Genomic DNA, 25,368 nt, shown 5'->3' on the forward strand with positions numbered 1-25,368 from the left:
ATAGATCGCCGCCTAGTGTTGGGTCCGGATGTTTGCACGTTGTTGTCCTGGAAGAGTCTTCGAAGTATCCTTGGATAGGTGACTCCTCCCCTGGACTACAGTGCGCATGGGCATCCTCTCCATCCTCAGATTGTTTTTTTCCGCCATTGGGTTCGGATGTGCTTATCTTGACTCAAGTTAGGAAAAACTCTTTTCAGGCCAAAAGGCCTCTAGTTCGCGTCGGTACTGTTCCCGATCGGTATCGATAGTATCTTTGTTAGTTTACTAACGTCCAAAACCAAATTTTTCGCATCTTACCCGACCATCGACCCGACATCGACGATGGAATCGGTGACACCATTCAAGCGGTGTCCGGTATGCAATGCGAAATATCCCCACATCGACGTCCATCCGGTGTGCAACAAATGCCTTTCACCGGATCACGACGAATCTACATGCATGGCCTGTGCCCGATTTCGATCCAAGAAGACTCTACGGAATCGACGAGCGGCGAGACTCGAAGCGCAGCAAGCGGCACCGGCCCCAGCAGACATCTTCAACGCCGAGACCGAAGATATCGAAGAAGTGGAGAACCTACCCTCCAGTCCCGCTTCCGAACATAACTCCGGATCGGAAGACGTCGACGAAACACTCTTTCGTAGAGATGAAGACGACACCGAGGTAGGAGACTACAATGAGGCCTTAGGGGCCGAAGAGAGTAGCTCCGGTGACGAGCAAGGCCTACCCGTTCAGACTGAGGAAAGCTCAGTGCAACAGTCTATGGCTCCGGTCGAGGGATCGCCTTCGGGCCTTACCCAAAACCTATCCCGCAGTTCTTCGGCCCCGCCCTCGGGCCCGGCCTCGGACATTCAGCGGCAGCCATTACCGCCCAAAACGGCTGGTTTCCCTTCTTCGAAACCGAAACCAAAAGCTGTATTGATTCAATTGAAACCGAAACCGAAAGTGGCGCTGGTCAGATCGAGGCCCTCCACACCTTCGACGCCAGCAAAACACGTCGGCACCGAGCGCACCAAACGAGACTTCGGTGCCGCACTTGAAGCGGCCGGAGTCGGCGTACGGAAAAAGGCCCTCGGTGCCACCAAACCTGCTCAGCACCCGGCACCGACGCAATCGACTCCGACCCCAAAGGTCAAACTGCCTGCTGCGCCTCGCGCCGCTTCGACGGCAACACCAAAGCCACATTCATCGACGACGTCGACGGCCATTCCCACCCCTCGACTCGATGACCCACCGGCGCCGAAAAAGTCCACGGCCGCCTCTACAGAACCGGTCGGCGCAAAAGAATCGAGGGCGCTCCAGATGCGACCCGTTACTGAGCAAAGCACCAAAAAGAAGACGGTCCTCCAGGACATGTCGGGCTCCGAGCCAATAAAAGCTCCAGCAGCCTCTTCGGCACCAGCCAACATTACCTTTGGCCTGCCACTATCCACGGCCCCAAAACTGTTCCAAATCAGGACACGGGTCACCCATACCACGATCACGCCAGCCGAACGCTCTGCGGAGACGTCTCCATCCCATCTCATCGACGCCGACACCGGCAGGATGATTATCCACAAAAGGAAAATAACTTCTGAGCCAGCTTTAGAATCCTTCCGGATCCCACTAAAAAGAAAGCTGCCTGTGGCTTCGGAACCAGTTCTTTACGAACCTTTCCACTCACCCTACCAGGATCCACAATCCTTCTCTCCCGCACACTCCGACACGGATGCGTTAGAGGACTACATGGGTGACCAAGTCCCCTACCCCGGAGACATGGACCCTGACGGCCAACAGGACCCTGATCAAGCTTGGGATGACCCTGTAGACCCAAGTGCACCTATGGATGCACAGGACCCGCAACTCTATGGAGCAAAAACATCTCCCACAGAGGACACTGCAGCGTTCAACGCTCTCATTGAACGTGCTGCGGCCAATCATGGAGTGCAACTTCACTCTGACACCGTCGAGGACGACTTTCTTATGGACACTTTCGTAACCTCAGAAAGAAATAAAAAGACTCTGCCCATGTTAAAGGGGGTCCTCAAACCAGCGAAGGACATCTTCAAGGAACTCACCAGGGCAAGAGTGATAAACCCCAGGATCGACAAAAAATACAGATCAGCGCCTGGGGACCCTACTTACATTAGAGGCCAATTACCTCTGGATTCCATTGTCGTTGCGAATGCTCGCAAGAGGGCACACTCGCAAACAACAGGTGACGCTCCTCCCCCGGACAAAGTGTCCAAGGTGTTAGAGACCTCTGGCAAACGGGTTGCCGCACAGGCAGCTAACATATGGCGCATTGCCAATACTCAAGCGCTCCTCGCTCGCTACGATAGAGCGCACTACGACACATTGGAGCAAATACTCCAACATCTCCCTGACCAATACAAAGAAGGTGCAGAGATCCTCATCAGGGAGGGACAGCTCCTCACAAACGCATCCATCAAGTGTGCGCTGGATGCCGCAGACACAGCTGCCAGGGCCATAAACACTAGCGTCATGTTGCGACGACATGCCTGGTTGCGAATCTCCGGATTCAAACCTGAGGTGCAAAATAACATACTCAACCAGCCTGTCAACTCTGACTATCTATTCGGGCCGGAGGTTGACGCCACCCTAGAGAAAATAAAAAAGGACACGGACACTGCAAAGTCCATGGGGGCTCTCCAGACTCAGTCCTTTCGGAGCGGCTCCTTTCGTCGCCCCGGAAATAGAGGAGCAGGTAGAGGACAGGGGTCACAGCAAACATACAACAAGGGCAATACACAAACCACCTACGATAAAAACACCCGGGGTGGATATCGTGGCTCCAGTACAAAGGGCAGAGGACGCGGCTACGGCAACACCAGGTCCTCCCCCAAGAACAAGCAGTGACGCCCTCTCCCTTCCTCCCGACCACATAACACCTGTCGGGGGAAGGCTACAAAGGTTCCTGTCCACGTGGAACTCCATCACCACAGACAGGTGGGTCAAAGATATTGTCAAATACGGTTACTGTCTAGAACTAACCTCCACTCCACCCACAATACCTCCAAAAAACCGTCCTATGTCCTCAGAGCACTTAACGCTCTTACAGCAGGAGGTGCAAAGTATGCTTCTAAAAGGCACAATAGAGGTCGTACCCGTCCACGAGCAGGGTACGGGGGTGTACTCCCTGTACTTTTTAATACCGAAAAAGGACGGGTCACTCAGACCTATATTAGATCTGAGACCCCTAAACCGATACATTCTTTCCGAGCATTTTCACATGCTCACTCTACAGCAAGTCCTCCCGCTGCTCAAGCAGGGAGACTTTCTGGCCACACTGGACCTCAAGGATGCGTATTTCCACATACCCATTCACCCCTCACACAAAAAATACCTCAGGTCCACTGTTCAAGGGCAGCACTACCAATTCAAAGTCCTTCCCTTCGGCGTGACAACAGCACCCAGGGTGTTTACAAAGTGCCTAGCTACTGTGGCGGCACATCTACGGAGGCAGCACATACACGTCTACCCTTACCTGGACGACTGGCTCGTTCAAGCGAAGTCAGCCCAGCAATGTGCCAGCCACATGTCCCGCACCATTCACCTCCTTCACAGTCTGGGGTTCTCACTAAATTACCCAAAATCCCATCTCCAGCCCGCACACGTACAACAGTACCTAGGTGCGACTATAGACACTCTGGCGGCCACAGCTCAGCCAAATTTAGTGAGAATCAACAGCATGCAAATGCTGATTTCCAAGTTCAAACCACAACACTCCCTGCCCGCGCGAGTGTTCATGCAGTTGATAGGCATGATGGCCTCCTGCATCTTCATAGTCCCACACGCGAGACTACATATGCGCCCGCTTCAGGAGTGCTTAGCACGTCAGTGGAATCAGGCTCAAGGACAGTTGAAAGACCTAGTGTTGGTGAGCGGTCGGGCATACAACTCTCTGCATTGGTGGAATCCACAAAACCTTTGCAAGGGCCGACCGTTCCAAGAGCCTGTCCCACAGATAATACTGACGGCGGACGCGTCTCTCCAGGGATGGGGAGCTCATGTACTCCATTACACAGTGCAGGGACTATGGACACAACAACAAAAGAAGATGCACATCAACCTTCTAGAGCTGATGGCAATCTTCCTCGCTATGAAAGCATTCAAAGTACACTTGTGCAACAAAGTCGTGTTGATCCGGACGGACAACATGACTGCCATGTACTACATACAGAAGCAGGGAGGAACACACTCTCCACAGTTGTCTCATCTGGCTCAGAGCATGTGGAAGTGGGCCATTCAGAGGAACATGTTCCTCATGGCAGAACACCTCCCCGGCAAGGACAACCAGATGGCGGATCTGCTCAGCAGACACAGCCACCAGATGCACGAGTGGGAGTTACACCCATCAGTACTCCAACCGTACTTCCAGCAGTGGGGTCATCCAGAGATAGACCTATTCGCGACAAGCGAAAATGCCAAAGCTTTGCCGCCAGGTTCCCACATCCGCAGTCGCAGGGCAATGCGATATGGATGAACTGGTCCGGCAGATTTGCGTACGCTTTTCCCCCAGCGCCACTGATACCGCTGGTGGCACGCAAACTCAGACAACACTCACTGACACTCGTCCTGGTTGCTCCAACGTGGGCACGCCAGCCGTGGTACACCACCTTTCTCGAACTTTCCGTGGTGCCGCATCAAAGGCTGCGGGTCAAACCCGAGCATTTGACGCAGAACCATGGAGAGATTCAGCACCCAGATCCGCAACAGCTGAACCTGGCAATCTGGCTCCTGAAGTCCTAGAGTTTGGCTACCTAAACCTGCCACCTGACTGTATGGACATCATTAAGGAGGCCAGGAGACCCACTACCAGAGCTTGCTATGCAGCCAAATGGAAGAGGTTCGTCATTTATTGCAATAATAATGACATTAACCCGCTAGACGCATCCATTCAAAACATTATTTGTTAACTATTACACCTATACCGATGCAATCTGGCGTACACCTCTATACGTGTCCATTTGACCGCAATATCAGCCTATCTGCAGACCAGGCAGCACCTCTCTCTATTCAGAGTGCCTGCCATCAAAGCATTCTTGGAAGGACTCAAACGAGTCATTCCACCAAGCCACCCACCGGCTCCGATGTGGAACCTCAACTTGGTCCTCACACGCCTGATGGGTTCACCCTTTGAACCTCTACACTCATGCGAGATTCAATTCCTTACCTGGAAAGTAGCTTTCCTAGTAGCGATAACTTCTTTACGAAGAGTTAGTGAACTCCAGGCACTAACTGTTCAAGAGCCATTTATACAGGTTCACGCCAACAGGGTCGTACTACGTACCAACCCCAAATTCATGCCCAAGGTGATATCGCAGTTCCACATGAATCAAACTATTGAACTGCCTGTTGTCTTTCAAAACCCACAAACGGTCGCAGAAAGGGCACTCCATACACTAGATGTGAAAAGGGCCCTCATGTATTATATCGACAGGACCAAACCCTTTAGGACAACAAATCAACTTTTCGTTGCCTTTGCCCCACACCACAAAGGTAACGCTATCTCCAAAGCAGGTATAGCCAGATGGATCGTTAAATGTATTCAAATTTGCTATCAAAAGGCTAAACGCACTTTAACGATTCCCCCACGAGCCCACTCAACACGTAAGTTAGGGGCCTCCATGGCTTTCCTAGGAAACATTCCTTTGCATGACATATGTAGAGCAGCCACCTGGTCCACTACACATACATTTACCAAACACTATTGTGTAGATGTGCAATCAAAACAGCAGGCAGCTGTAGGACAGGCTGTTCTCAAAACTCTTTTTCAGACCGCTGCAGCTGGCACTGGTAGCCGCCGCTAATAAGAGGGCACTGCTGTATATTCTATGCACAGATATGAATTCAGCAGCCCACATGCCTCGAACTGAATATGCTACTTACCAGTATGCATCTGTTCTTGGCATGTAGGGCTGCTGACATTCATATCGCCCTCCCTCCTCCCCGGCGCCTGTAGCAGCTGCAGCTCTCAGAATTACTGTAAGCATGGTCATCACTTTCTGTATCTACTCCATCACTGCCACAATGGCGAAAAACAATCTGAGGATGGAGAGGATGCCCATGCGCACTGTAGTCCAGGGGAGGAGTCACCTATCCAAGGATACTTCGAAGACTCTTCCAGGACAACAACGTGCAAACATCCGGACCCAACACTAGGCGGCGATCTATGCACAGATATGAATGTCAGCAGCCCTACATGCCAAGAACAGATGCATACTGGTAAGTAGCATATTCAATACTAGTTCACCACTAATCCTATTGGGTTCCGGAGTAGCGTGCTGCTTGCAGAAAAAGCGATTCAACTCCTCGTCAGGGATAGTAAGCGCTATATAAATGCAATTACACTATTCCAGCATCGCTGAAAGCATGACAGCAGTCCATTTTTTTCACTGTGAGGAAGATCCTGTATACATTTCTGCTTTTACAGAGCCTTTTTTGGGCTGAAAACAACAGATTTTAAAGGGTTTTCTGGCGGCACTCGATGGCTAAGAGTGTTGGGGTTCTTTTTAGACTTTTGTCTGAGGAAAAAAGTGGTTGTGTCGCTGTGGATTTCCTTGTGGACTTTCATCTCCCTGCTATCTGAAGCCAATATGCCATTTTGTTTTGTTAAATGTTCAACTTGTGGAGGGAAAATGTCTAGGAATGATGACCATCATGTTTATAGAGACACCAAGCCATCAAGTGAAAATGGGGATCACCCACTGCCTTGTTGTGGATATAAGCTCCTTGCAAAAGGTTACCCCTTCTGTGTAATTATTAGCATTCTGGTTCAGCTCATTGGAGGGATGTTGAATCTGACCTAGCAAGAAGGTGAACTGGATGTGTTTCCTATTTTAGATCTCAGAAAGCCTACAAATGGATCAAAAGGGAAATATTCCGAATATTTTTCTGGATCTGGCTGCCTTTTTATCACCGAAACCTAAGCAAATGCTGGACCTAGTATAACTAAAAGGCTATATGATCTCTTCATTAGACTGACCTGGCCGCACAGGTAGCGGCCTGGCTATAATTTGTAAAGAACATCTGAACTGCACATTGGAGCAGATATCTAACCTGCCGACCGAGGTATCTGAAGCAGTGCACTTTAGACTCCAACCTCAAGTTAAGGGCAGTCTGGCGGGCCTCCTGATCTTTCGTCCACCAGGTCCTCTGGCGAAGTTCCTCTCTATGTGGGGACATTTCTTGGAACCAATCATGACGCACCCCAACTTTACCATTTTAGGCGACTTCAACTAACCCTCTGGAGGATTCCTTCAATAAAGACGATACCATATTGTTAGATCCTATGGCCAATTTGGGCTTACCCAACTGGTTGACACCATCACACATAGTGCAGTCCATACCTTGGATGGCATTTTGACCAACTCTGCTGACTTTCATGTGAAGGACATTCTTTCCATTAGTTGGCCTGACCCTCAGATGATACTCTTCACATTATCTGTTCCCAACCTGACTGTCAACTTTGAATGGCCTCAACCTTACAGGAATTGGGATAAGATTATCCCATAAGAGCTTCAATTAGCTCTCAGTACTTCTACACTAGATGTAGATTTCAACCCCGACCATCCCGCAGAAGCTGTTACCAACTGGCTCAAGACCACCTTAGATAAGGTAGCACCTATGTGGGTCAACTGCCCCAACAGGAGGAAAGAGTCAGACCCCATGGTTCTCCACCAAACTCCGAGAACTGAAGCAGCTCTGTCTCAGGCAGGAGAGAAAATAGCGCAAAACGTAGCCATCAATGAGAAAGATAAGCCTAGATCCTTACTAGCCACATATAAGATGGGGATTGTTGAGGCTAAATTTACCTATTTCACATTGAAAATCAGGCTAGCCAAGAACTCCACCAATTAACAATTTTTAAAGTGTTCAAGAGCCTATCTAGTCCCAAGGAAGCAACAGGTCAATGCTTCCCAAGACTTCTGTGATACCCTAGCTATGTTTTTCAGGGATAGAATTCACAACATATACTCAGAATGTAACCTTGTTGAAACACAGGAAGAGATTGACCTCGCTCAGCATGTACATCCTGCAGCCTTTTTGTTGTTGACCTTCCTGCCAATCACAGCATACCAGGTCAAAGAGACTGAGTATTAAATTAGGCTCTCCTACCTATCTGTGCCATCCCAAAACTCTGCAGATTTTCAACCAGATATTTTGAATGAGGTCCTCGACTTTAACCTGCTCGAATTTAAATTGACAATGAAGCCTTTTGGTCTCAAAAGTACAGGATATATAGGTAATTGATTCTGAATGCACCAGGTGCACTAAGACGAGCCATGCGGGAGCATGACCTGAAAGAATTAGCTGAGGATGAGTGGAAAGAGGCTAGCAATCTCTTCTAAACTCAGAGTGAACCAATTCAGTTAATTTCGTAGGATTTTTTACAGTCCCAAGAGGGAATGGAAATGGGCATATCTGCGAACCCTGCTTATACCGGTCATCTCTTTCATCTCTTTCTATCAAAAAATATGGTAGTGCCCACAAATACAAGGTTATTGGATGCAAATCTACAATTCCATTGCAAGGGTCACAAAAGGCAATCACCTAGACTCTAAAATTGCACTACTGGGTATAATGGACAGCTGGGAGGACTCAAGTGCAATAAGTGAACTGGCTAGGATAGGCCTTCTCATAGACAAGAGTGACAGCGCGCTGCTGGTAAAGTGAAGCAGCCTGCAATAGGTGAGCGGAAAGGACTACTGTGTGAAAGTGAAAGAAAAATAGCTGACAGTGAAGGGGGCAGAGTTCAAGTCAAGTCAAATTCACTTTATTCGATTAATTAAAATCATAATTAAAATCATAAAAGCATACTACAGCAAATATCAAAAGTTCATCTATAAAACAGTTGATAAATTTAATACAATATTAAACAATTTATAAGTTAAAAAGCAGATTAAAAGGGCGATAGATACATAAAATACATTAAAAAGCACTCGAATGGGCAATATGGCTGGATCCAAATTCCTATTGTTCTTCCAAACTTAGCCTTATTCTCTTGCATCTCACAGATGCGGCTAGAAAACTAGCAGTGCAATACATAATAAGAGGAGAGAGCAACATTTGTAAATAAAACAGTGCAGGCTTATACTGGATAAATCCCAAGTCCTTAAGAATAGATTTTAAGTATTTTATACGCGGTTCATGATAGAAGGAACAAAAAAACAAAAAGTGGGCGTTATCCTGAACAGAGAAACCATCACATTTGCATGGGGCCGATTCCTCCAGCTTGCACCAGTCTTTCACATCCCACAGGACTGTATAAATTTGGTTAAACCGAAATTTGGATAAAAGCCATCTATGGAAAGGGTTGATTACCGTGATTAAATAAGGGGCCAGCACACAGGATGGGGATATCAGAACGTGAGCCCTCACAGAGGGTTTACATAAATCGCGGGCTTCACGCTCGGCCGTGCGAATTCTCAGAAAATTTATTTTCACCCACTGTAGGTCAGCTCTACACAAGGCTTCAGGGCTACTAAAAATTTCAGGGCGTCCCAAAAAAGCTGTCATAGTTTCAATATATGACAGCCACTGAATATCCCTTCTGTGATCCAGTTGGAGGCAATCTTTGATGATCCGATGATTTAGGCTAAGGTTTGGGTTAAGCCAAAGCTTTATCCACATCAGGAGTGGAGCTAGAATGTCTAGAATGTAACCCATTCCCAGCTCTAAGTGTACTGAGAGGGTAGCAGTTGACTGGGGTAACCCCAGCAATGAGCGAAAAAATTTGTTTTCCTCTGTCTGGATATCTATGACGTTAACGTAACCCCAGACAGCTGCACCATATCTAGCAATAGCAATTGTCTTGGCTTTATAGATGGCCATAATGGCCTCCATAGGTTTCCCCCCCAATCTCTTCGCAAAACCCAAAATTGCAGCATATGAACTTCTTACCGCATTAATTTTGGATGTTACCTGCGGTGTCCAGGATCCCCTCTGATCAAAGATCACACCCAGGTAGGTGAAGACCTTAACACTAGTAATCACCTCTCCGTCACAGTAAAAGGATTTTTCTTTACGCATACCACGTCCGACAGACATGGTATGTGATTTACTTTTGTTGATCACCAGATCGAGACTACTCATAAAATTACAAAAGGCGTCCAATAACTTTTGTAGGGCAACTGGGGTCCTAGCTATGAGTACCGCGTCATCTGCATAGAGGAGCACCGGGATTGGTGCACCCCCCATGCACGGGAAATCTTTTGTAGCAGACGTTAGGTGACCCTCCAAAGAGTTCACATAGAGCGTGAACAACATTGGAGCCAGGATACAACCCTGGCGGACCCCTCTAGTGGATCTAAAGCTCTCAGTGCACTTTCCGTCGGTGGTCATTCTAATGCGAGCCCTCAGATCTTTGTGAAGCTCCGCTATAAAGTACACCAAGGGGCTATCGAGGCCCATCTCCAGCAACATTGCCCACAGCTTTGATCTATTAACAAGATCAAAAGCTGTGGACAGGTCCATAAAACCCAGGAATAAGCTGCCCCCTTTTGCTTTGGTGTATTTGGACAGTATAAGGTGGAGGTTGAGGCATTGGTCCTCAGTACTCCTCCCTGACCTAAAGCCAAATTGAGCCTCGGATAAGATGTTATTTCCCCTGGCCCACGCGGAAATCCTCGCCAGGACAACCTTGCCTAAAATTTTGACCGAGGAGTCCAGAAGCGATATGGGTCGATAACATTTTGGATCTCCTCTCTGCCCTTTTTTAAATATAGGGACGATTGTAGCGAGGGACCAGGACTCAGGGAAACCCACTATTGCGGCGGCGTTAAAAACTCTAGTTAAAATATTTGCCCAAAACAGTGGATTTGCCCTGTACATATCTGCTGGTACTCCATCGGGGCCGGGGGCCTTACGCCCTGCTGTCTCCTCTATGGCTCTAAGTACCTCACAGGTTTCAAAACTCACAGGCTCCGTTGGACTACCAGTTACAGGGGTTATAAAAGGGTCCAACTCTCTGTGGCTGTCATATATTTTTTCAAAATGAGACAGCCACTCAACTTCTGAGATGTTTAATTCCTGTACTGAGTTTTGGGCGCCTGTAAGAAATGGAGAATTTATTATTGTCCAGAACTCAGCACTGTTTTTTAGGGTAGCTTTGTCCCTTAGGTCCTCCCAAGCTTTACTTTTTAATTCTTTTTTACGTAAAGTAATGGCCGTATTATAATCCTTCCTCAGTCGTGCCACAAGCTCCTTGTTCCTTGGGCGGGCACTCAGGGCTTTTTTGAGGCGGTTATGAGCTTTACTACAGTTATTATCAAACCGGCCTTTTGCCGGGTATTGTTTGTTCCCCTGCCCTTTGGCTAGAAGACTGCAAGACACAAACCGGCAAATACCTTCAAATGAAGATATAACATCATTGTGCCCAGCTAGAGGAGTAGCACACACCCTTAACTCATCTGCGACTGAATTAGATAAAGTTACAAAAAAAAATTCCGGTACAAACGACTCCCATTTAAGTCTTCTCCCCTGATCCTTTACTTTTAAAGGCAAAATAGTCTGCTGGAGAACAACCGATTTTGACAATAAGGCACTATTTGTTAGCACCAGTCCAACAGGATTGTGATCACTCATGGGCATATCAATAGCATTATAAGTAATCACATAATTAAGAAAGAATCTCGAGATAAAGATAAAGTCAATAATCGAATCGCTAGCCCTTCCCGTGTAGGTGGCAACCCGTGTGGTAATATCGGAAAATTCAGGTTCGAATAGCTCATTTCCCAGCAGTACATATTCAAGTGCTCGACCATTCAGTGTGTGTTCTAAATGAGGGGGTGACACACTGCCTGGCCCCTCCAATTCAACCATAACACATTTAGAACACAAATGAACATTAAAATCACCCATTAAAATAATTCGAAACAAAGTGGTTTGCTTGTCTCCGTAGAGAGTTAAAAAATCTAATAACCAATTAAAATGCGAGGATTCTGGGTTACTATTGGGGGCATTGTAACAGTTAACCAACAACAATTTACCACCATCCTCTGAGGTTAACTCCAGAATGATAAAATTTTTGGAAGCACAGTCTAACATAATCAGTTTGCCTTTTAAATTCACTGAGACCAACATCATAAGGCCGCCTTTGTTCCGACCAGCTGGGGAAGGCAAGGCAGGGACAAAAAAAGATGTGAAGCCATCTATCCAGTAGTCACATTCCAAGTCCCAAGTCTCTTGCAAGGCAATAACATCGTAACTCTTGACAAAGCTTTCCCAGCTGGGGTCTCCCTTCTTAGCCCGCAAACCAGCGATGTTCCAAGATAACAGCCTAACCATTCCCCCATTGTCACTAATAATAATCTCAGGTAAATTGCTCTTGACCACCTCAGAAGAAGGTACGTGGACCATAGATGTTGGGGCCGCGGCCGCGGCGTCCTCTGTACCCTCTCCCTCTTCCCGTCAATCACAGAGGTCAAGACCTGAGAGCACATCAAACCTATTATGCGTTAAAATGGGGGGACCCCATGAACTGGTATTTTCACGGCCCTGCAAAGAACATTGCTGCGCCCGACTAGGCCCCACCGGGGTAAATGGATAAGATCTTGGTCTCGACGCGGAGGGAAAATTGGCCTTATTGTAGAAATACCCCAATGGGCGAACACGGATACTGTTACTGTCCTCCAACAGGGAAGCTGCCCGCAGGAGGACAGTGGCCACGTGTTGTGGATATTTAAAATTCACAACCACGCAGTCCCCTCTACAAAATTTCCTTGATGGGCCAATCCAGTTCACTCTCCTTGTCGTAATTATGTCTCCAGCAAGTTTGGAAGGAAAACCACATTTAGCGCCTAACCAGGCCACCACTTTATTTTTGAGGGACTCATGCGCTTCCACTTGCGGCTCTGTGTTACCTGGGCAGAGTAGTGGGACGTCTGCAAGTACGATGACGTATGGAGCGCATTCCGGGGGCAAATTAATAGTGTTGGCGCGTCTACTTTGTACAGCATTATTGTTAATGCCAGGTCTCTGCAAACCCCTCGCCTGATCGGAATCCACATCTGTTGATGGGGGATGAGTTGCTAAGGGAACAGTAAGATTATGGCCCGAACTAATAACAGGACGAATCATAGATAAAGAGTTGGGAGCTTTTGTAACACTACATCCCGTCACCCCGAGGTTTGCTAAACTATTATGAGTGGGTAAGGGATTCGCCTGAGAGGAATTAGCCAGCTGTCGATCCAGTAGAGCTCCAAGTCTTTTGATTTCCGCATTTGCGGTGTCCAGTTTGGCTGTAAGACGGTCAATACAGGCTTTAAGTTTTAGGTCTACCGCAGCCTCAATACGTTCGATTAACAGATCAAACTGCTCTAGGCTCAAAGTAGTCTTGGGATCCTTCATAGGCTCTGCAATTGGGTTGGATTTGGGGGAACTGTGGCTATCCGGCCGACGAGTTTCCACCCTTCTCCTATGGGTGGTCTTACCCCCCCCTCTTACTTTGGAGCCTTCTGCATGTTCTAACGGGTCTCTTGCCCCTAGTTTCTTCCACTGTTTCTGAGTCTTCCTCAGAGTCAGGGCGTAACGTATCGTTCATTATGGAGGCCATTGCTGCGTTATCATGCTCCTGGAGAATAGGAGCTACTGTATTACAAATTAGTTCGGTAACGTTATGATCTTGTGGCAAAAAGTCCGTGATTCTATCGCCATCTGGGAAGTCCTCCAATGTAGCGGCTATAGCTAGGGAGGGGGCGTGATCCATATCATCTACTTTGCCCAAGGAAGCTCTTCTATCCTCGTTAATCTTGGTCACCCTCTTGACTAGAAAATTGTTCATAGAGCCAGCCCCCGAGACTACCTTATTTTTCTTGGGACCTGACATCATAGAATATGGCTGAGATTTGCGGTCCCCACGACAGGACCCGGAAAATAGCCACAAGTCCGTCTATACTAAACAGCACCACAACAATGCACAAGGGGCGAAGCAGTAAATGTAGCGTACAGCAGCAGTACCTGTAGTGCAGTAGGTGATCTGGTGTCCGATGTCAGGGGGATGGCCCCGCCCTGCCTCCTTCTGCCCCTGACGGCCACAGACGGCCCGCCCTTTGCCCGGGCTTAGCCCGGCGCGTCCCGCGAAGCGGGTCTCTCTGTAATTTATGGCGCCTCCTGGCGCTTGCTCCACGTCAGCTCGACGCGCCGCCGCTGAGGCTGCCGGGAATTGCAGTCCCGAGGCGGCGACGCGGAAGATGGTGTGTCCTGTGTAGTCCCCTGGACTCTTGGCGGTGGCGGCAAAGGCGGTAATGGCGTGGCGTGGCCCAGCAGGTCACGGTTGTATCTGGCAGCTCCCCCCCGCTCCGCCGGTCTCTCTGTAATTTATGGCGCCTCCTGGCGCTTGCTCCACGTCAGCTCGACGCGCCGCCGCTGAGGCTGCCGGGAATTGCAGTCCCGAGGCGGCGACGCGGAAGATGGTGTGTCCTGTGTAGTCCCCTGGACTCTTGGCGGTGGCGGCAAAGGCGGTAATGGCGTGGCGTGGCCCAGCAGGTCACGGTTGTATCTGGCAGCTCCCCCCCGCTCCGCCGGTCTCTCTGTAATTTATGGCGCCTCCTGGCGCTTGCTCCACGTCAGCTCGACGCGCCGCCGCTGAGGCTGCCGGGAATTGCAGTCCCGGGGCGGCGACGCGGAAGATGGTGTGTCCTGTGTAGTCCCCTGGACTCTTGGCGGCAAAGGCGGTAATGGCGTGGCCCAGCAGGTCACGGTTGTATCTGGCAGCTCCCCCCCGCTCCGCCGGTCTCTCTGTAATTTATGGCGCCTCCTGGCGCTTGCTCCACGTCAGCTCGACGCGCCGCCGCTGAGGCTGCCGGGAATTGCAGTCCCGAGGCGGCGACGCGGAAGATGGTGTGTCCTGTGTAGTCCCCTGGACTCTTGGCGGTGGCGGCAAAGGCGGTAATGGCGTGGCGTGGCCCAGCAGGTCACGGTTGTATCTGGCAGAGTTAAAAAGAACCAGATAATCTATGGACCTTGGTGGAATTGCAACAGCGCAGACTGAACCGAACGGTCATCTATATGGTTGATTTGCATTTATAATAATGGATCCTTCTCAAAACAAAAACAGGAAATGAAACTCAAAACATGCACTCTGACATTTGCGCTTTTAAAACTAGCAAATAACTTATCAGGTCCATCGTTGAAGTGTTTACTGTATGTGATTCACGACAAATTCATGCTGGCAAAGTTTTTCCAGTATCATTGATCGGGCAATGAGAAATAGAGCATTGCAATCTGTTGAGATGGCTTTTCATTCTTTCTTTATCCTCTTCTCACGCCCAAATTCATATGGAATTCAATCTGACAAATCAGACTGCATACCAAGCAGGATGCATACTAAATTTCTGGTATAATTTGCAAGACAGCCCAGTAAGGCACACGTTGGTCTAGAATATGGTCTGAAGTTAAGTCCTGCAACCAAATAAAACAATTTCACCTTAATGCTATGGCTGAATCTTTCGACAATGTTCTACTTTTGGGACCTGTCAACATCAAGGAGCCATTTTAAGTCTATAGTGAGAAAACAAGTGTTTTATTTCCTTTACTCTAGGCAGCTCCTCATGTTCTTGGATAAAGCACATTGTCACATTATTGATCCCATATAGCCAAAACAATTTACAACCTAACTTGCTAGAAGCACTCCTGCTTGGAACAAAACATGATCATACAAGACTGAGATTTGGCCTATTTGAAGCACAAACTGCGATTTTTGCCACTTTGGAAAGAGTCATTGCCATGTTATTTGTTGCCATAACTTAACAGAACCATCATAAGTTTTACTTAAATCTTTCTGGCGTCCCAACTTTAAATCTCTATCACTAGCACAGGGGGAATGCTTTAATCCGACAGATATGCAATTGCAAGTGGTTTTATAAAAAAATTCAGTTTTGGCCAAATTAGTAAATATAGGCAAACTCTTAGGCAAGAGCTATTGTTTAATATTTCCTTTTCTGATAAAATTGCTCGTCCACATAATCTTCTAACAATTTACAGCATTGTAAAATGGTTACTGACTTGCCTTATTGTTTTGGATGAACTTTTCTAATGATAAAAAAAAGTATATAGGCATATTAAAATCTAATTGGCAGGAATAGGGCAGGACCCAGACGAATCCGGCCACCAACGCTCTGAGCAGATAGTGTTGGGCTCTGAAGACCATGACTCTGGTCTTCTCAGCATTAAGCTTCAGTAAGTTATGCTTCATCCAACTACTTACACTAGTAATGCCAACTGTAAATTCCTCAGCAGTCTCAGGTAGGCTGTCAGTGATAATGTCTGTGTAGTCGGCTTTTATGATATTACCTGGAATCCAAAGGATCTCACTAAGGCTGCCAAGGGAGAGACGTACAAGTTAAAGAGTGTGGGGCTGAGAGAGGAGTCCTGTGGTACCCCACGTGGTAGGCTGAGACCCTTAGCTCTGAACTGACCACAACTTACAATCTGAAACCCCAAAAAGAAAGTGTTAAGCAGTTCTAGCGCCTTTGTGCCCACCCCTCTTTGCTGTAGCCGTTTGACCAAGCTTGAGGGTGAGACATGTTGAAAGCTACTGATAGGTCCAAAAGGGCCAGGAGAGCGTTCCCGCCCTGATCCACCTTCATTCTCACAGTCAGTTGCAGCAATGAGTGCCGACTCTGTGCTGTGGCCACTTCTAAAGCCATTTTGAGAACGGGCCAGAAGGTCATGATCGATAATGAATGTCACTAACTCTGTTCAGATGTTTCTGGGGAATTTTTGCAGGGGTAAGGAGTAATGAGATTGGATCACAATTCTTCAGCTCGTTGGGATCTACGTTAGATTTTTAAGAAAGTGGTATTATAGAAGCCTCCTTCTTGCAGGAACACCTCTGTACAACAGGTGCAAAACATGTGGTTTGTCAAAAATGTCTAGTTCTATTCTTAGTTTGACCCTATCGGTCTCTAAAGAGCTAGTCATTTATCGTCTTTAGTAGAGATGGATATTGGCAACACCAAAGCTGCTGTTCTAAGGGGACTGTGTGCTTTTCCTTCTCCCTGTCTTACCACTTCCTTCTGATGTTGGAGAGTGCCCTGTCCCTAACCAATGCCTTGAATGCTTCCCATAGGATCACTAGGAACGAAACCCAAAAATAACTGGGTTGGACTTAATCCTCCATCACTACAGATGAAAGCTTGCTGAGTGCATAATCACTCAGCCACCTTGATTTAAGGCACCATATTGGGACCATGCTCTAGACAATGCACCTGCAACACACTGGGGAGTAATTAGACAGCCCCCTGAGCCGTATTCATGGACCAAGGGTAATGATAAGTTCTGTGGTCAGTGCAAATAGTCCGAACGCAAGAAGCATCTCTCAACCAGGTGCTATTATCACTAGGGTTGGGCGGAACTTAGTTTCACTCTGTGGAGTTACACAAAAACTCAGTGAGCTTCTGTGGCATTTCACCAGAAGGTGGAAAATATGCATGTTGCGCTGCATCCGTAGTGCAAGCAGTGCAGAAAAAGCGTGAATGGCACCATACAATGCGTAACAGCACGTGGCCATTTGAGATAATTTTGCTGCCGGCTTTACTTGAGCTGCAGCAAATCTACTTGAGAAGCAGACCTCCAACCGCCTGCGTTAGAAAATGGCGCTAGGGATGCCAAATCTTGCTCACGCTTGAATTTCTGGAGCCTCGCGGGAAACAATTCCGCCCATTTGGAGCAGCCCAGCCCGAACTGTATGGTGAGCAAAGAACGATGGATTAAAGTGCTACCCTGAGGTACTGATCAGACTTTCTGAAAGCAGCCTCCCATTACCTTTTGTGTGTTTCATGTACTACCCTAACTGGCATGGTTATGCCAAGACGTGAGTCCTGTGTGCACTGTCACTAAAATCGAGTAGTACCCTGCTGATGAGCCCAAAACTAGTATGAAAACTGTTCTTGGTTGCTTGCGTTCCAGTTCAGGGAAGACCAGCTTGGAAGTTAGGGCTGGGTTGTTCCCATGAGGAGCAGGGTCAAGACTGATTTGCTTATGGCTGGGTCCAAACTGAGGTTGCATGTTAAGCAAAGGAATGATGGGTTAAAGTGTTACCCCGAGAAATTGTCAGTAGTAAGACTTGTTGCAAGCAGCCTCCCAACACATTTTGTGTGTTTCATGTACCGCACTAAATGACATGGGTATGCCCAGATGTGGATCCCGTGCTCACTGTGTCACCAGAACCAAGCTGTAACCGACTGCTGAGCTCATAACTAGGGTGATACCGATCCTGGGCTGCTTTGCAGTTCGGGTTAGACTGTTCCCATGTGAGGCAGGGTCAAGACTGGTTTGAATATTGCTCGGTCCAAACAGGTGGCATGATGAGCAAAAGGGCAATGGCTTGGAGTGCCACCCCGAGCAATTTTTTTTTTTGTCCGAATTTATAAATAATTGAATAGCCTCTAAGCAGATAAAGGTCCCCTCCTAATTCCTATAGAGGGCGAAAACAATTCCATCTGGTTACTTGACCGCCTCAAGGCACTGATGGTGACCAACTGCAAGGTTCCCAGGGAAGATATTTGGGAGGGGAAGTATAACAGCCTCCCCTAACCTCACTTATTTCATAATCATTGGAGGTATTTTTAGGATATTGTACCATCAAGATTATTGGCCCAGTCATCCCAGGCCCCCCAAAATCTGATTCTTTTTCTCAAGGGACGCGCAAGATCCAAATGATAAATTCTTTTACCAGAAGCAACCCATTCCAGAATTCCTGGGGGTTGAGACAATATCCATTTTAAGCAGATTTATCTTCTTGCCAGAAGGATCAACATAAATAAAAGCGAGGCTTGAAGTTTCGAAAGCTTATGGCTGGAACTCTCCTCTAGGAGTACTCCAAAAATTACCAAAACCGGCTTACATTAATCTCTTGCCCCAAGACCTCCGAAACAATCTTACCAATGTTGTGCCAGGTCCTGGATATGAGAACACTGCCAAAATACCATTTGGAAACTTCTTTACGTTGACGGAGAGGATCTAATAAGATGTTCTCATGCTCTTCATTTACATCTCCATCCTTGTCCAAATTAACGGCCCAGCTGGATACTTGTTAGACATACTACAAACCAAAGACTGTCCAGATTTAAGTTCTAAGTACATGCCATGAGAGAAGTTTATTATTTTGTAGTAATTTACCCCATTTCTCAATTCCTTCTTCCAATAAAGGGATCGATAGACTGTCTTTAAGGCATATAGTAGTACCAGAAGAGTTCCAAACTTGGGCACCAGCACTATAATATGGAATCTTAAAAATCTTTCTAATCTGGTGCCAAAGTTCACAAGCGTATCTCCAAACCTTTAGTTTAATTTTTGTTTTTAAAAGTATTTGGGGTGCCCAAACTTAAACAGAAAACCATCACCACCCTGGGAGGTATTTTAAGACATCGCTTGGAGCAGAGGGGGGAAAGCAGTAGAATTCAACAAAAGGGATCTTACGATCTTTAGTTGAAAGTCACAGCAGTAAAAACGAAAGTCAAACTTTGTGCATCGTAACTTCCTCCATGCGATCCTCACCCCCTTGTTGGACCAAAGAAAACTAGTTATGCCCCCTTGTAAAGCTTTCAAAGCTGTATGGTCAAAAGCTAAAGGAATCGAATCAAAAATAAATGTACATTTTGGCAGGATTGACATTTTAATCGGATTAGAACGGCCCAAGATGGAGAGTGGGAGACTGCCCCACGATCTTAATTATGCACCAGACTCTTTCCTTCTCAAATCAAAGTTTACCTGGGCTACTTTAGTAATATTGTGTGTAATTTGTACACCTAAATATCTGATTTGATATTTATCCAATAAACTGCTTGATTGCGTATTCCAGGACATAATTTCAGTTTTTTGGAGTTAATCAGATAACCGGAGACCCTCCCAAACACAACAAAATTTCCTCAAGTCTGGGCAAGATAGACGGGCTGTCCCTTGTGAAGATCATCAGGTCATCTGCATATAGAGCAACTTTTTTCACCCTCCCATTCAATTGGGGCAAAAATATCACCAGCCCTAATGCAACAAGCCTGAGGTTCTCTATATGTAGATCAAAAAGTAAAGGGGAAAGGAGGCACCCCTGTCTCGTTCCCCGTTCGAATTTAATCGAATCAATTACGTTTCCATTGACTATTATCCTCGCTGTAGGGGTCTTATAGAGATTATTAATAGCCCTAACAAAATAATCCCCTATCCCTAAGACATGGGCCATAAACCTTAAGAAAGACTAACTAACTCTTTTGAATGCAAAGATCATAATTGGTAGATTATTAACTGAGGCGATGTCAATAGCACCAATGAATTCATGGGTTAGATCATGAAGTTGGCGAACCCTAATAAACCCCTTCTGATCAGGATGGACCAAGGCACTCATTACAGGGTTCAACCTCCCTGCTAGAATTTGCACATAGATTTTATAATCGCAATTCAGCAGGGAGATGGGCCTATATGACTCACATTTTCTTGAATCTGTATTTGGTTTTAAAATCAAAGAAACTGCTGCCTCATCCCAGGAATTGGAATATTGTCTGAGAAGATGCTATCAAGTAATTCCACAAAAGACCGAGGCAATTTCCTCAATATGAGTGATACAACGTCTATCCCGGCAGCACTACCTCTTTTTTGTTGTTTCATAGCGGTCTTAAGTTCTTCCAGGGAGATATTCCGAATCAGCGGACTAGTTTGATCTTCAGCCAAAAAAGGTAAAGGAGTTCTATCAAAGTAGTTTTAATTTGAGTATCGGGGGCTGTTTGGTCCTCTGTAAATAAGTCTTGAAAAAAAGCCTTTATTTGATCAATGAAAATCCCTACCTCCTTAGGGTCTTTTAAAGTTGGTCATTTTGTTCTTCCACATAACTTTAAGTAGGGCCGGGAATCTCAGTTGAACTGTTGCACCTATGGATCTTAATATTGGGATAAACTTCCCCAGTTCCCATTGTCTATCCTGCGTGATTCTCGAAAGATCTGACCTGATCCGAAATGACCACTCCCCTTTAGTAAAACTACCTGCTTTTAGTGCTTCAGGCAGTACATGCTCTTATATTAAGTATGTTCTAAAGTAGACCAAGATTCTCCTAGGGGTTTTCCTGTTTAGATTGTTTGAGAAAGGATCTCTATGAAGTCTTTGAATATCAGCCTCTAATTCTAGGGGATCAGCAGGAGGGATAAACTCCTTTAGTAGGGTTATAAAAAAAAAAAGTTTTGATGTTTTCACCCTCCAAACCTTCTGGAAAATTAAGAACCTTAATGTTATTTCGTCTACAGTTGTTCTTTAGAGACTCCATTTTATCCAGCATATCTTTCTCACCGATTTTTAATGATTGAATCTTATTACGATTGACCTCTACTTCCTTATTTAGAGCATCAACTGAGGCTTCCATCACTCAGATTCTCTCCCGTAATTGCTGAAAGTTTAACCTCTAGCGCGTTACAAGTGTCTTGTATTTTTGCCTGTTTTTTTCTGGAATGGCAAACTTGTTCCTGATCTCTGAAGATAACCCCTCTAACATATCCACCAATTCCTATTGGTTAGGATTATTCAAGCTTAGTGGGTCCCCGAGAGCCGGTCGTATGGAAGCCTGACTAATCTCATTGGGGGGTTCACAAGGTCACTATCACAATCCCCTAACACTTGAAACCTATTTGAGGCCCGAAAAGTTCAGATCAGCTGCCTCTCCAACTGGGAAGTGATCACTTTTAGGGTCCATTTCTACCTCAGAAGCCTTATCAGGGGACCCCTCAACTTGATGTAACTCTACTGTTTACAACCGGGTTGAACCAGCCTGATGGATTTTGGCATTTACCTTAAAGTATGATCTGAGCAACGGGGTTATCCTCACTTGGGACACTTCCTTTCATTGTCGTGCAGAGGGGGTTGGCAGGGGGATTTGGTGATCTTGGGAGTTTTGAGGCAACTTCCCCCCCGCCTTCCTACCAGGTTTTTTAGACGCAATTCTACCAAATACAGGGGCAGTAATGGAATTACCTATAGATCCTGAGGTACTAAAGCTTTATTTCTTAGGGCGTACCTATTAAAGCCCTCCACCCCCTCCACATCAACTGCACTACATAACCCCTCAGTTTGTGGAGGTAGAACCATAGTATCAGTGTTAACACTAATTGAGGCTAAGCTGAATGCGTCCAGTATCTCCCCCTTACTTACTTGCTTGCTCTGTGTAGTTGAATTATAGAGAACCTTTCTCTCCCTCTCTTCTGGGAAGTCTGTCGAGATAGACACCCAGTGTCTGCTTCACTACTAATCAGTCCTTTAAGCCGTCTGGGGCTCATGGGCAGGGAAAAGGAGGAAACCGTAGAGGTAGATAGAGGCTGAGAGTAAATATCATACAATGCGTATGACTGCAACAACAAAGATCCTTTCAAGCCACCCTGAGCTATTGCCAGTGGTTACACTTATTGCAAGCATTCTCCTATAACCGTTTCTGTGTTTCAAGTAAGATGTGCCTGCCTATTTGCACCAAAAAACTGATTGCCTAAATGTCACCCTGTGGGATAGGGCAGGGGAAAAGATACTTAAAGAAGCAGAAGCTGTTTTTCTCTATAGCAAAGATATTATTAAGGGCCACCATTCCTTCTATGTTTTTTCCGTTTTATTTCACTCTTTTTGAGCCAAATGCAGCATGTGTAAAGCAAATTGGCAACATTTAAAAAAGGACAGGATTGTTGTCTATTTAGGCATGTTTTCTATTATCTTGGTCAATTGGAAAACATTTAAAAATCTTGAAATGTTGTGTTCCTGTATCTTGCATATACAGTGAGATAAACTATATTTTTGATTCAGAGGGAATACCCATGTTGAAAAACCTTGATTACAGGTAAGTAACGTCCTTCTAGCCTTTTGGGGTAATGGTATGTCCAAGTATGCAGGGAGGGTTAAGGTACCGGCATAAACCCAATTAGTCAGCAGCCTTTACTTCACAATTACTTTTTGTAAAATGCTTCTGAGATCTACTCCCATTCCACATTATTAGTCCTGTGAACTAACACAATGCATGCAGGTTGGGCTCGTTTTGAAGCTCTATTTCACCAATTGAAGGAGCCTTAACGGTAGAATTGTGGTGCATATTAAGTCCTCATATTTTTACTATCTTTCTGAAACTTTCTCAAGTAATTTTCTAGAGCTGTGGAGCAAAATGATTTCAAACCACCATTATAATCAGGTATTCAAATGTGGTACGGGGCAGTTCACAGACTTTCAGCTGGTAGTGTAGGTGCATAAAAGGGGTATTTACACAGGGACAAAAATGTAATCATTTTTAAACTGAAAGCAATCCTTATGTAATCTGTTTTACAAAGAATCCCAAATGTATTTTTGTACAGTGGAAACTGGAAAAAAAATCAAATGATCTTGAGACTGAGCAAAAGAAAGTGATTCAGCTATTAGGACCAAAGTGTGCGACATTCCGCTCCTGAAATGTTAGGAACTAATTCTTCTCTTTTGAGATCCTTTGGGTATACGTTCTTTTCCAGATATCAGTGGCACCTTGATCGCATCCTCCCAGAGATAATTTTTACCTTTTTGTACTGGTGTGCCTATGTGGTCCCATGTGAGTGGCATACAATGTTCACAGGGCTTGAATTTCTTGTTGCTCCCTGTAGAGAACTGTGTTTTTGTTGCCGTTATCTCTCCCCCTCCTTTTTGCCCCCTTTTTAGCTACTAGATGCTGATTTGATTTTCGACTCCGAGAGTGCACTGAGGCTGGCTAACAGGACCTCCCTAAACGCCAGGGCAGAAGAACTCAGCTGCAGGTGCATGATCGATCACGAATGGGGTTTTCACTCGGAGCTGGTGCAAGGTCTCTTTCAGCAGTGGGGAGAGCCTTGGTTAGATCTATTCGCCACTGAAGGGAACGCGCAAAATCAGTAATTCTGCACATTGGAATTTCCAAGGCCGGACTCGCTAGGCAACGCTTTTCGTCGCGAGTTGAGTTGCCGTCTTCTATACGCCTTTCCGCCTGTACCACTTCTGTCCAGAGTGCTGAAGAAGATCAAGCGCGACCGGACCCAAGTCATTCTTGTGGCTCTGGATTGGGCACGAAGAGTCTAGGATCCCGAGCTGTTACACATGGCCATCGATCCTCCGATCAGACTGCCTCTTCGGGAGAATCTTCTGACTCAGTATCAGGGGACGGTCCTCCACCCGAACCTGTTCAGCCTCCTCCTCCTTGCGTGGGGATTGAGCGGCGACAGTTGACAGCCTTCGAACTTCCTCCTGAACTCTGTGATGTTCTCTTGGAAGCCAGACGTCCCTATACTAAGATGGTATATGCCTGCAGATGGAACAAATTTGTGGCCCTTTCTGCCCCTCTTTGTGATTCTCTTGTTCCTCCGTTCTTTGGCCCAGCAGGGCGCTGCTCTGGGCATTCTTAAGGGCTATCTCTCAACCATTTCAGACTTTCTTAGGCTTCCTGTTCAGCCTTCTCTTTTCAAGTCCCCTGTTGTAAATCGCTTTCTTAAGGGCATTACTCATCTTTTTCTTCTTGTTCCCTTCGTAATGCCTCAGTGGGACTTAAGCTTGTAAATTAGTTTTCCAAGGCAGGGGGGCTTCAGACCGCCTTTGAAATGTGAATCTGGCTTTTTTAACAGAAGAGGAAACTCACCCCCTTTGTCCAGAGCCCTTTGGCATCTGGACAGGTAGAAAAATTAGCTATGCAGGAGGCGTGTTGCACTGCCAGGATGGGCACACCTCTAGGTCAGTCTGACGTAAACACAACTATAGAACTTCCACCATATTGTGTGTGGTGAAATAAAGAGTTCTGGGACAGGGTGATGCCCACTCCCCACAGGAATTGGTCTTCTTAGGGGTGTAGTGACCCCCGGGGTAGGTTGCCCATTGGCTACTACCTCTCACTCCCCTTAACACCCCTAAATTAAATATTTAGGGGACCCCCTGATACCAAAACTTCAGATTGCAATGCATTAGGAGATGAATTGGACAAAGAACAGACCTGTCACGAGAACTGAGGAGCAACGACTTACTTGGCTCCAACCCTACCAGCCTGGCTGCAAGAAACCATCGTGGAAGAAGCAGACTCCTCCTGCCGCTGTGCAGTCTCCAAGATACCAGCAAGGCTGCCAGTGCTTTGCTAATTGTCTGTAGAAGTGACCTCGGAGTAGAGGATTTACTCCCCTGCAGTCGCAGGCACCAAAGACGCATGGTGCAGTCCACAGAGTTGCCGCACCCTGGCCAGCCTGACGCAGCAGCTCCCCACGAAGAGGATCATGTGCTCCTGAAGGTCAGGTCAGCTTCCCCACTGAGTGGAAGGACACCAGGACCAACTGGTGCTGCACAGGACCAATACCTGGGTACTGGACCCCTTGCAGCAGCCAAGGCTTGTGGTGTCCGGACTGGACACCATCGTCGAGGAAGACCAACCTGCACGTA

General features: G+C 46.6%; 1 protein-coding gene across 1 annotated transcript in view; it reads left to right on the plus strand.

Annotated features, from left to right (window-relative positions):
• The window catches only part of NCAPH2 (non-SMC condensin II complex subunit H2), a 326,298-nt gene that overhangs the window by 262,838 nt on the left and 38,092 nt on the right, over window positions 1-25,368 (plus strand). The gene's annotated exons all lie outside the window — the stretch shown is intronic.

Source organism: Triturus cristatus, chromosome 4_1, assembly GCF_964204655.1.
Source record: "Triturus cristatus chromosome 4_1, aTriCri1.1, whole genome shotgun sequence".
Classification (NCBI taxonomy): Eukaryota; Metazoa; Chordata; class Amphibia; order Caudata; family Salamandridae; genus Triturus; species Triturus cristatus.